At 38.6% G+C, this 13,838-nt stretch overlaps 1 long non-coding RNA gene across 1 annotated transcript; it reads left to right on the forward strand.

Annotated features, from left to right (window-relative positions):
* On the forward strand, positions 1-6,953 carry LOC137177233 (uncharacterized). The gene is made up of 2 exons (XR_010926018.1): positions 1-4,947; positions 6,527-6,953. It is a non-coding gene; the product is annotated as an uncharacterized lncRNA (long non-coding RNA).
* The last annotated feature ends 6,885 nt before the right edge of the window (positions 6,954-13,838 follow it).

Consider the following 13,838-nt stretch of genomic DNA (forward strand, 5'->3'; position numbering starts at 1 on the left):
CATTTCTTTTAGCTTACTATGCAACAGTTTGAACATTACTTTTAGCTAATTATTTGAACTTGCTAACTAGTTTTAATAGCAGCTTACTGGTTATTTAGACAAAAAAAATGACTGAAGATCAGCATCTGACTGGATGTTTATTTCCCCCTCGACACAAATATGTGACTGTTTTTTAAATAAATGATAATTTCTTAGTTTTTTTTTTTTTAATTAGTTGAGCTGCTCCACAATATTTCCACTTAATCACTGAAGTTTCCCCTGGTACAAATACTTCTGGTTGTTAATCACTGGTATAGTGTGTCACTGTGCTCTGTCTCATTGTCTTTATGAATGATGTATGCGAACAGACGGGTGTACAACTACACTGCGGCTTTGAAACTTCATTATTGAGCATAAAACTGTCTTGTTATTCACAATCTTTGCACAACAAGCTCTTGTATTTATATTTAGTACATAGCAAGACAACTCCCTTCCAAATACAAAAGCAGTGATTGCAGTCTTTTCATATTTATGCCCAAACTCTAAAGATACAGAATTTGGCCTCTTTGAAATCATTCTGACGTGATAGGAGGATACTAACTCCTTCTTCTTGTCTTAATTAGAGCTTAGCGAAATGAAGCTGCAGGGCCTCCAGCTACACTGCAAGATACTTGGGGTAAAATAGTTAATTTGTTATTGTTGCATGTACTCAAAGAACCAAATCAAACTCTTCAAAGCATGAACTCTTTTTACAGTTAGAAATTTAACTTCCCAGGACAGAAAGCTGCTTCATTTTACATCTATGTTTGATCTTTGTTTGCCATTTCTCCAATCTAAGATCCACAGTTTTTATGAAAGGCCTGAGGTGGTCTCATGATAACAAAATAATTCCCTCATGATCTCAGCATATTAAAGTGGGAAGACACAACTTTTTGGCTTTAACTTATCATTATGATGTAAAAGTTGATTGCTTGATGTAATGGCTATAGAATAATGGTACAAAGGCTCAATTTACGGCACAAAGGAAGTGCGTCAACCATTGCACAACCAAAAGAGGAAGACGATAGCACTTTTTTCCCCCTGGTAGCTATCAGTAGCTATATCATATAATAATTTGTTAGGTAGCCAACCTCTTTTTATTGTCTTATTGCTATGATACATGTGGAATATTGCACAGGCAAATCTGATGACACACTACTTATATCTGCATACACTATGTCTTATTTGCATTGAGTAAACTACCTGAATAAACTTGTTTTTTGATTTCCCGTTAGCTAGCGTGGCTAACGGGAAGAACGCCCTCTAGAAATCATTTGGCTAAGCTACTGCTCTCTCTCTCCCCGCTCAATGGTTCTCTCAGCTCTCTCATCTTTTTTAAAATGAGTCGGGAAGCCAACAGAGAAGTCTAACTTTACTTTTAACGTTATCAAATGAAGAGAAATGTCCTCCCCTCCTCCTAGTAATCTCTTTGTACTCAGGCAGTCACAGCCCCTTTACTCTCACTGCCAGAAGGGTGAGACAAAAGTCCCACACGCCAGCTTTAAGCCATATTTTCTTTTGATTGCAAAATAATTACACCTTGATCTTGAAACTTTTTCTTTGTCCATAAAAAAGAGAGTTTGACAGTGTTTTATTGTTGTAGGGATTATGCTTTCAGTTTTTATGCTAGGCTAAAATAATAATCTCCTGACTCTAGCTTCATATTTAACACACAACATGAAAGTGGTGTCAGTCTCCTCATTTATCACACAAGAGAGCGAATAAGCACATTTCCCAAAATGCCGAAATATTCCGTTGAGAAATTTGTCATCTACAGTTGAAGTTTGCTAATTCCCAACTTCTTTGTCTTCTTCTCTGCCCGGTGTAAGTAAACCTCTTGGGTTTATATCAGGTCATTGACTTTCCCACAACTGAGTGCACTAAGACTTTTAACATTGATTTATGAGGTTAGGCTGCTTTTATATTGAGTTACTTTTGTCCACCCATTGCTATTGTGGTTTGCTTGTAGACTAAACAGAGTTTTTCTATCATTAGCGTAGTCCAAACCACTCTGGCAAGGACCCTTGAGAAGTTCAGTGCTTCATTTAGGATGTAATTAATCTCTATTAAAACCACATCCATCTCATTCCTTACCTGACCCACATCTCACATACAATTTTGCACTTCAGAGACAAACCAGTGGGAACATGCCTGAAGAGACGGGGGAAAAAAACAATTCCAAGAAGTTTAAAGGCAGAAAATTCTGTAGAGTGGAGATAGATGGCTGAAAAAGACTCACTTGTGACACATAAAGGTGTTTTACGAGAATAATAGCAGGCTCTGTCTTACTCATACTCTTTTCCTCATACTTGTCGGCTGTTTGTCTCTTTTTTTCTCTATTTGTTTATTGCCCTTCACTTTCTGGTCCCACTTCTCTGTCTCCCGCCGCCTTTCCCATCTCTTCCTCCCTCTGATAATCTAAGCCAGGATTAAGCCTCCATCTACTCTATCTGCCTCCCTCACTCGCACTTTCCTCCTGTCTGTTCCGCTCTTGCTGCGAGGCCTGAGAAATCCTCAGCAGATGCCTCTGAGAGACTGTTTGGCTGGCTCTACGCTGTTGACAGACAGCAAAGCTTTAGACAGAGAGTTTGGGGGGGGGGGGGGGAAACCCTCACAGACGTTTTTTTCCCCTCTTGCACTCGCTAGACATTTCTCTCCGAACTTGTCAACACAGAATGTTTTGTGAGAACAGTACGGAGGAAAATGCAAAAACTTTGTGCCTGTCATGGTAAAGGCTTTTTTCCTGAGATGTTTCTGCACGTGGATACGCATAAAAAATAAGTTCCTATTGATCTGGATTTGACACCAACTATCTTACATTTACTAATTGCCCGCAGCTCACAGTATTTTTAACTACTTGTTACATTTTGTATTTAAGTTACAATATTTAAGTAATTGTCAATTTAATATCTAGATAAAAAGGCACTTTCTTGACTGAAATCACCTTAATCACATTTCTTTTCCCTCTTCACTGACAAAAAAAGTAGAATTTTCATGTTTTCATTGTGTTGCGTTGGTCATCTCTATAGGTTATAATAACATTGTGAAAAAGAAGTCAGACATGGCAAAAAAATGGCAATGAACAATCAACTTTTATTAACCTTACCACAATCTTTTAGATGCCTAACCTTTGTTATTATTTATCTATTTCTTTGTCTGCCTGTTGGCTCCAGTATCCCTAAGTAAATGTGATGCCACTTGGTTTGCTTGTAACCTGCTCTATATGTTCCATTTCTATTCCAGTGCTTGATTGGTTCTAATTACGTACACCTGGCACTGCTCACCTGTTTAAAAGAGGCTGGACTGTGACAATCACTGAGCTGGACACTGAGCAAGACATCAACTGAAATGCTTGTGCTTGTGCTTTTCTGCATCACAAAAGAATGAAAATACAGTAAATGTGAACTTCAAAAGACACATTTAGCTACATTAGCAGCATGGTTCTAGGGATGGTAATGTTGGTCCACCACACTGGTCCAGACTGAAATATCTCAACAACTATCACATGGGTTGGCATAAAATCCGATACATACATTCATTGTCCTCAGAGAATGAATTGTAAAAACTTTGATCCCCTGATCGTTCAACTTAAGTTTATGACCAAATACCTGCAAAACTAATGATAATTCCGTCAGCATCAGCTGTGTTTTGTGTTTAGTACTAATTAGCAAATGTTAGCATGCTAAACTAACACTTTAAACATGGTGAACATCATACCTGCTAAATATCAACTTGCTAGCATTCTCATTGTGAGAATGTTAGCATGTTCATATAAGCTCAAAGCACTGCTATGCTAACTAATAGCCTCACAGAGCCACTAGCATAGCTGTAGACTCTTAGTTGATCCAAGAAGTCAGTCTGTAAACTGTGATGGATGTTTACAACAGATATTTTGGGAATTCATTTTACCGTTAGCTTGTGTTTTCTCTTCCAAACACATCTGACTAATCTGGGGGTTTGTTTCCAGCCTGTATGATCGACTGCTGTGTTCTTGTCTTGTTTTACCCCTTTTCAGCAAAGTTACCAAGTCTCTCTAAATCTTTGAGTCTATTGTTATCATAACTGACAGAAAAAATGAGCAAATTTACAAAAATAAGGTCGAAATTGTAATAAAGTGGAATTTTCCTCTTAACAACTGAATCTCCACATGATGTGATTGTTAGGTTTTTACACAGTCATTATGTTACTCTCATTCTGTCTGACCTATAATCGTCTCATCTCCCTTGTCAATTTCTCCCTGTCATTTCTGGACCGATAAGCTCGCTCTGTTTGCTGTCCTACCGTCTATCAGACAAATCCATGCTGAACACAGGCATACAGCAAAAAAATGACAGAAATCATGCACAGTGTCAAAGCTAGTTTTACAGAAAATTAATCAAACCTCAAGTGTCCAAGAGATTAATAGCTGCTATTATTCAAGCTCGACTCAAGGTACTCTGCATGTGTTGTTTATGTGAGTGTATGAATGTGTCCATGTGGATGAAATACGAGAGAGATGAAGGAAGAGAAGAAATGGGTTATATTCCCTCCACAGAAACTGAAGCTGATGAAAGTTTTTAGCAATAATCAAACATCAAAATCCATAAATCAAAGAGCTGTTACTTGGAAAACGGAGAGAGAGAGGGGCAGGCTGAGGTCAAGAGAGGTTGGGGAGAAATACAAGGTCAACCTTTGCATTACATCAGAGGCTTCCTCCTCACTCCTATCACTTCCAATTTACTTAATTACAGGAGAACTTCTATCTTCTTCCCTGCGCTCTGGAAGATAATCGACAATGAAATTAAGTGGCGGTAGGCTCATTTCAGTGGGGGATTGTGGAGGATGTGACGGCTCAGGGCTGATGGGAGATAATCGCAGGACACAATAACCGCTGCCAAGAGAATTGCTCTGGGCTTCTTTAATAACCGTAACCTTGTCTTACACTGTAAGGTAAGTGAAATACGTGGGCGCAAACATTTTGTTTGGGTGCATGGGCACACACGTACACACAAAACCTCACGGATACACACTCTTGCAAACACATAAGCTCACTAACACCCTCTCTCTCACACTAGATGAAAGCTCACACGTGTGAATTATGTCACTGTCAGCTCAAACTCTCCCTCCCGGCCGGAAACATATCGACTCCAACACACACACACACACACACTTGGAAGGAGTGTACACTTACCCAATCATGACAAATCACCCTTTCCACTGGCTGTATCACCTTAGGGGGTTGTAACAACAGTGTCAGCTCAGATGAGGGAAGAGGCAGCTCACCAACATGGAATCATTGAACCCAGCAACCACTTTTACTTTCATGTCATCGAGCTGCTTTATTTCATTACGCTCTTTGAGTTCGTCGTGGAGATTGCAACCAAACTTAGTTTCCCAGAAATAATTTTAATCTGGCTTGTTTTCATCTCACAGTCTCACAGTTTCTTGGGCTTGTTGGGTGTCACTCGGGGCGAGGCATTTGTTGAATAGCTGGCAGTTCGATGCGGTTTAATCTCACAATTGGTGAGACACTGAATTTTAATGTTTCGGCTTTTGTTTTTTAACCTGTCTTTCATGTAATGCTTTTTTCTTGCATGTTAATAGCAAATTAGAAAAAAGGCCAACACTCACTTTGTACATTTAAAGTCCTTCCTCTTGTTAGCATTCAGCTGGCTGACTAAACACTGTACAAGACCAGTGTCTGTCAGTACTAATTACTTATGCAAATAGGCACAGCACAGTAATTACACCCTGCCAACAGTATAAACACATACACACATGCGCATATAGACATAGTGGAGTCAATCCTGGCAAAGTAAATCAGCAGTCTATTATTTAAATGATTTATTTTTGTACAGAATAAAGGTTAAAACTAAGGCCACAGCCCTATTTTTTCTACCTAATTACAAAGCATTTTGTCAAATAAATAAAAGTAATTGCGGATCAGTTGCATCTCCTGAAACAAACTGACTTCCCATTCATAAAAAATACACATGAATATTTTTGTAATATCAGCCCACAAACAGGAAAAGAGAATAACATCTTGTCTAGAAGTCCCAAAATATATCTGATCGATCATCAAAATGTTGCCAAGAAAGAATAAATTAATGAATGGCCAATGAACAATTAAATAATTATATTTTTGTACATGTATTGATTTCTTTACATATTTATTAATTTCCACATCTAATGTAAATAAGATAGGGGGGACTGCCACAAGTTTTAATGTATCCTGTTATGAAATCTGGAAGGGAAGCTTTTGAGTAACCCTGCTAACAGACAAACAATGGAGAGGAGTGAAAACATAACTACCCTGGAGGAGGTAAAAACATACATGACAAAGGCAAGAGGGCTGGTGCAGTTCTAGTGCTGTATGTTAGTGCCTTACCACCCCAAGTAACTGGAAAGGCATGACAAATGACACAGCTGCCAAATCTTTCAAGGATGATTGCCAATTCTGTGACATTGAGGAAGACAGTATTGTCACTGAACTGAAGGTGTTCCACTCTTCCTATGGTCTCCCTACCAGAAATATCCAGGCTTAAAGAAAATGATGTGGACACAGTCTTCCCAAAGCTGACAAACCTCCTCAAAATATATGCTGCATTACCAGTGACAACTGCATCGGTTGCCTGATCGTTCTCCAAACTGAAGCTGATCAAGACCCAGCTTGGAAACAGATGTGGGGAAGGAAGGCTCTCAGATCTTCTGCTGTTGTCCATTGAGAGTGACATACCAACTGATCATAACAAGGTCATTAACATTCACAAACTCATGGCCAAAAGAATTCTCCTTTTATTTCACTAATCTTACTCTTCACTTGCCTGACAAGACCAGTTCCATAGTTCCATGTTTTTACTACAGATTTGTTTTGAGAAATATACATTTAAAACATTATCCATTCCCTGTATTTTATTACAGACATCTTTTCAAAATAAATGTTTAAAAAGTACATTCTTTTTAATACAGAAGTGTTGTTTTCCTTACATTCTGAGTCACCACTTATCATATTAATCTTAACTGGCAATGTAGCCTTTTTACCTAACATACATCGTTGTTCTATGCTGATGGGCGCCCATTGAATGTATCAGGTGTCTTTTATATTTTTCGCCCCTCAGAGTCCAACACTTCCTTCAAGAGTAGGTGGAGACCAAAGCAGAGCTAACAGGAGAGTGATCATAGGTTTACATTCATCTGGTGGACATAAACACGACTCCAAATGAATGTTAATGTTGCTGCGTATCTGCTGATGTGTAGCAACATTAATACATTAGCCAGAACACCTTTATAAGGTGATAATATGTCAATGTTTACAGCTTCTGCCTCCAAGTGGCCAAGAAAAATGATGAATGCTGCTTTAAAGAGAAAAAAAATCTGTTCCACAAAATTTTGTAACATTTCACTGTAATTCATTTCTTTGTATATATTTTATATGGTGAAGTATTACAGTTAACATTTTTAGAGTTTCTACTTTCCTCTCAGGGCTTCTGGGACTTCCATTATTCTGAAAAGACTCTTATCCATCTGGCCCAGGAGGAGAAGTGTGAACTTGTTGCTTTCAACTTGTTGGGTTAAAGAGAACTGTCCCTTGATTAAACACAATATGTTTTTGTGGCTGCATTGCATGCTGGTCTATTGGGACCACTGTCGGTTGAGATTGGTATCTGTGCCTCTGCTATGATAGATTTCTCTCTGGGATTGTTGATTGTCGAAGCAAAATGGTGCATCTAGAGAGATCTCACACTGAGACTGATGTTTACCTTGGATGTGTTACATTTTTACGTTTTCCAGTTATAGATAAAGAATAATCATTTAAGACACAACAAAGTACGTCCAAATTGCAAAGAAAATAATTAATATCTGTGGTATTAGCATTTCAGTTATGGTTAAGTATACCTACATCAGGGGTAGACTACCCTGGAGTAGGTGGGTACCACAAAAATAATCAGAACCAACCTGTTCTGTCAAATAAATTCCTAACAGTAAAAAGCAGCCGTCGCTCTGCTGGAAAGCGCTGGTGTTTCTGCACAGAGAGGGTTTTTCTGCAAACTGCATGTTTCATCATCAAAGGCACAGTAACAGTGATGTCTTTGTTTAGTCATACTTTTAAGTCAGCTGTGCTTCACAGCTCACTCTGCAGGATGTCAGAGCCGTGTAGTGCAAGACTCGGTGAGCTGTGTGAGCATCAGCTGAGTTCACAGGTAGTTCTGCTTAGTGTCACTGCAAGGTCAATCATTGCCTCGTTTACTGAAAAGCTATTTGCTAATCCCACTAATGGGTCTGCTCAGAGACTGTATCTGATAGAGAATGTGCTCTCCAACAGCATACTATTTAGACAACGGTACATTAATGTTATCTTGGGTTATTTCAAGGGGATTGATCAAGGGATTTCTTAGGAGCTCAAATGAGAAATATCTGCTGGGTAGGAGGTGCAATAAATCCCATGAGGGTAGAGGAAAGTGGTTGCACTGGTTCCCAGGAGCAGAAGCTGCATCAACAATGAATGCCAAGCCATGATATAATTTAATATGGCTGTCCACACACCATTTTTATTCATCCCAGTGGAGACATTTTCTCATCACTGGGGTCAGCAGAGCAAAGACCCTAAAGAGCTTGTGAGCGGCTTCTCTGGTTTACAGATGATGCCCTATGACTCAGTATCACCCTGCTTTCATAATGAATTGGGAGATCAAACGCTGGACATCATACATGTGAAACATGTACTCTTCCACTGAGCAACATCCAAGGTCAAAGAGCTGCAGTGCACGCGGATGTGGCTCAGCATGAGATGTGGATCAGATCTGATATCTGTCCAGATTGGCTGGTGTGTATACAGAATGCTCTGCTTTCATCCACAGCCTGATCTTCAGATCATTTTCACTTAGTCGGCGAGGTACGTTTTATTTACACAAACAACTGTGAGTGATTAAAGAGGGCAGTGAATGCAAATTTTATTCATAGATGCCAAATGGTACATTAGCAAGGTTCACTTCTTTGCTTTAAAATGAAAAAATACACCAGGAAACCCATTATACAAAATAATTACCTTGATTTTAAGAAACACAAATCCCTGTTATTTAGAAACGGTGAATTTAGGCTGACAAAGGTCTATGCCTCATACAGGCTGAGTTGCTTGCATTGCCTGATAAAACGCCTCCACAACTTGCCTGCAGATACTTTAATTACCACTTGAATGCCTCAGTAATAGATAAGCTTACCTAAGGCCAGTCGCAGTGCTCAGAAATTAACAATATTCATGTGGGTTATTTAAAATGTATGTCTTGCTTTTGTGATTTGGATTTTTATCAGGTGTATTCACAGTTACAAAGAATGCAATAGTCAAGATAAAAAGGAAATTTAATTCTGCTTTTAGAGGCATAATGTGATTCATACATATTCCAGCGCTGTGTGCCGTATGCAGAATACTAGATGCTCCCTATCACAAGACAGTACATCTCAAGGGTCACCTTGGGGCTGCAAAGTGATTGTAAAGCCTTATCTTTGAACGAAAAATATTAATGAAAGGACCCATATATGGGTCTGAGCAGCTCAGAGAGAGAGGAGTGTCCAAATGCGATTGAGTCAGAGTAAATGCATCCAAAAAATAGAGAAAGACAGTGCTACAGGTCAGGTCTAGTCTACACTTGCGGAACTAAATAGTAAATGGTGGATTTAGAATAAATTTCTTTAACTTTTCTTTGGTTAAAAAAATATTTGATTGTTATTTAAAATGTGCTGGGGGAATTTGTACCTCAGTATTTTTAAAATGCTGGCTACAACCTATGTGTGTAGGTTGTTTTGTCTGCTGGGTACAATTAGAGCAGTCCCAATGGAGGAAGAATTTTACACCAAAATGCTGCCAACTGCTCATTGTTCACATACAGTGCCAGCCAAAAGTTTAAACACACTTTCACATTTGGTGTGTCCAATCTTTTGACTAGTACTGTGGGTCCAACAGTCAGTTAAATGTATTATTTTCTATGTTATATGGACGAAATTTCCTCATAAATAAAACAGTTTATGGATTCCGTTATTCTCTTCGACAGGAGTAAGCTAGTGTGCTTTGAAAGTAACGTTAGCTGCTAATGCTATAGCATTATCAGGTAGGCTGCTCCTGCCTGTAACTTTGTAATCATGTATTCTTGATAGATGAGTTGCAACTAGCGAGCTGTCTAAATATTAGCAAGCATGTTAGTGTTTTTCCCTCTTCAATAACTATTTTTGAATAAAATTATCTGGAGAACATGCACAGGGGAGAGTAGACGGCACAATACAGAGAAAATAGAAAGAAGCTTCAAATGCTATTGCTTCTAGCTAGCATGTCACTTCTTGCTCATAGTTACTAATTTGCTTATTTTACAAAGTTGGACATTCAAAGGCTACTGTGAAAAGCTGTGGTGTCAGCACATGAGACCTTAGTTAATTACAGTGTTTACAAGGAATATTCTACTGTTCCTCCGGATAAGAGCCGCAATACAAAAGTGTGAGATAGAGATTAACAACTGATTGAAGCTGATTTCTCTTTTTGCTGAGTAGGAAGTAAATTCCAGCTCTGTTTTTCTTTATGTGCATATCCCTGAAGAAGAAATACACACATTTAAACAGATTAAAACCTGCCTCATTCAATGTCCCTTTTGTTTTGGCCAGTTGGGGGCAGCAGAACTGACAGACACACAACCCTGACATACTGTCAGTGTATTAAGGAGTCTGTTTAGTGCAACATTAGCATTGATTTCTAGTTATGTTTCTGGCCGCCTGATGAATGAAAGTCCAAAAGACAAGTTTCCAAGCAACATCACACAGTCTACAGATCAAACCAGAATGATGAGAGCTTATGAGGCTATCAATATGAAAAGTTTATCATTAGCCGGGACAGCATAATCATCTACTGATCTGGTCAGACTGCAGGATTTTAATAAGGTGGTGGATAATTTTACACAGAAACTGGTGAGAAAGACAGCCCACACTGTTACTGTGTGTGTATGGCTGTTAAATAAAGTACAATAGTTTATCAGGCTCTACGATCGATGTTTGGGTGATTAACATCCGTCTTTCAGCGTGGGTTTTGGTGACAGCTGATAGAGGAGGCAGCCTGATGGCTTTGGATGGAAAATGCATCACATTGTTTTTGTGCAGGTTGTTTTTTTCATGATCCCCTGCAGCTGATAAATAACACTTATAAAATCCTGTATTGACATAGTTTGTTATGAGTAAAGTTTTGTTCTGTTTGTGATGTCTAGAAGTATTTTAATCTTTCTCACCAGCAGCAAGACCAAACTTTGTGTAGTCTGAGTTAGCATAGCTGTCTCACTAGTGAGATTTCCCAAATACTAAAAATGTATGTGTATGTATTTAAGCTGTGATGATATTATGGCAACGTGTTTTCTTCCTCCTCTCTACTTCTCATACTGGAACGTCTTCCATCCTCACTAATGAATGGCAATAAACTTATTACAGGATCCTCTGCTTCTTCTTCAGACCCTTGCTCTCCCTGTGGTCACAGTTACTGTTATTGGTGCTGTAATAATGATTATGATAATAAAAAGCTTTAATGGTAATTACCGTCATCAGTAATGATGGAATTAAGCTCATATTATATTGTAGCTCCTTTTCACTTCCCCTTGGGTTAATGATACATCTTCAAGTATGGATTTATTTTACAATGGCCGCTGTAATTTCAATTTCGTTGGAACTGTCCCCGTTTGAGCCTGGCAGAGAGAAAAAGACATGAAACTTCAGCAGTTTTTAATATGGGCTCTGTTTTCCTGTGTTGACGCTGGAAGAATCAAATCAAATCCAGACACACATTACATAAGCTAATGCAGATTCATGATAGAATTATGCAGAAAACAAATCCGAGACCAAACAAATTCAATTTGTTTATGCAGCTATGTTGAATTCTGTTGGTATTTACTGTCATGGCGCTGGTTGTTTTGTGTCTATTAAAGGTCAAGCATGTATATTCATTAGGAGGACACAGCTAAACAAATGAAAACCTGTATATAAAAGTCCTCTCAGTGAACTGTAATGGCTTCTGGACTGTCAGTGCTTTAAATCCTTTAGAGACTTGATGTTTGTCCGGCACACGGTAGGTGAGGCCAGGGCAGAAAGACAGTAAAACAAATTACACTTAGGGGAAATTAAGGGGAGATGTAATTATGAGAGGTGCACACAATAATCCATGTGAATGCACTTGCACTGCACAACTAAATTGAGTTTACTTTGAGACTGAACCATCAATGTTGAGCTTAATGATTTATTAGCATAGTTGTACGTTGTTATGAGAGAAATTACCATGCAAGTCAGCTCAGAAGAAAGTCTTATTCGCAATTAATATCAAGCAAGATTTGGGATCAGAAAGAAAGATCAATATTTCTTGTGTTATTCTATGTTTTTCCCTCTTGTGTTTGCTTTTGAAAACATACTGAGATCATGCAAAACACACAGAGGAGCTTGCTTATCGCTCTCACACCCAACACAGACACATCACTCAGCCTCTGGCGCCTGTTCTCATCAATCAGAATTGCATTGGCATTATGGCACAAAGTCAAACAGTGTCCTCTCACCGAATGAATTGGCAGGAGAAGCTGCTAGATTAGATTGCATCTGAGGAATGCTAATTTACCAGGAGCCAGGGTCTGAAGATGTCGTGATTAAAGACTCAATTTCCCAGAGGTCAGTGTGGTGTGATCACATATTACCACTAACTGATGGAGTATCTCTGACATCTGCACTCCTGACGGCACTGCTGTCACAAGCGACGGCATCAACACCCGTTAACATGGAATAGAGAATCAGGCGGCTGCGTCGGATTAAATATTCCCGTCGGAGTCAAGAATTCATTCAGTCATGGAGTTCTTAAGCAGCTGTGCTGTGCTATCAAACTGCTTATTCATGGTTTAGTTTATGTAAGTGAAAAAGTAGAGGGAGCGGCCTACAGCAGCTCTCTGATATAAACGGCTAAGCCCTGAAATGCTGCCATCCAGCATTATCTTCACGTAGCAGGAAGCCCTGCCATGCATTATCCCAACATGTGTCCCAGTGGAAAGCATTTCAGAGCAGCAGGTTTTAATGCTGTTGTGCTTTGCTATGCTGGTACTGAGTAACATTGACAACACTTCTCTGTGTTTATGACAAGCATATGTCATGTCAGTGTATGTTATCATTTGAATAACTCATTGGCAGCTAAAAACAAAAATTCCTGGTTTACAATTAAATGGCCATACTATTAATACATGTATCAGTTACAGATCACATATACTTTACGTGATTTTTCAACGCATAACATTCATTTGGATTTCTTACAGTGCCTTTCCAGGCAGCATGTGATTTGTATTTATTTCAGCCGGGGGCTGAGATTGAGCCTTGCTTGAGATATGTCATCCATCACAGTGACCATTTCCTTGCCCTTGTTTTTCATCAGTCATTTTATCATCATGTGGCATCATCATGCAGCTGGAAGCAGGAGCAATTTTCATTCATTTAGTGGTGTATTATATGGAGCCCCAAAGATGACAGAAGGCAGTTAAAGGTTAGGAGTGTAAAACGAAATATAAACATAATTTTCCTTAAATCTTTAATTGGTTAGTTTAAAAAAAAAATTGAACTGAACATAAATCAGTTTATAAAATACAAAAACAAACAAAAAAATTAATTAATAATATTTAAGGGCATCATATATTTGACTGACATACAGGCAGGTTGTAAATATTGCTAATGTTATTTGATCTAACTTTCATTATGTTATTTATAGTAGCCTATCAAATGATTATCATCAATGACAACTTGCCTGTAATGAAGGTGGAATACATCAGAAACTTGGATTTCAAACTGTGTTTCTG

The sequence above is a fragment of the Thunnus thynnus genome, chromosome 24 (genome assembly GCF_963924715.1).
Source record: "Thunnus thynnus chromosome 24, fThuThy2.1, whole genome shotgun sequence".
NCBI lineage: Eukaryota > Metazoa > Chordata > Actinopteri > Scombriformes > Scombridae > Thunnus > Thunnus thynnus.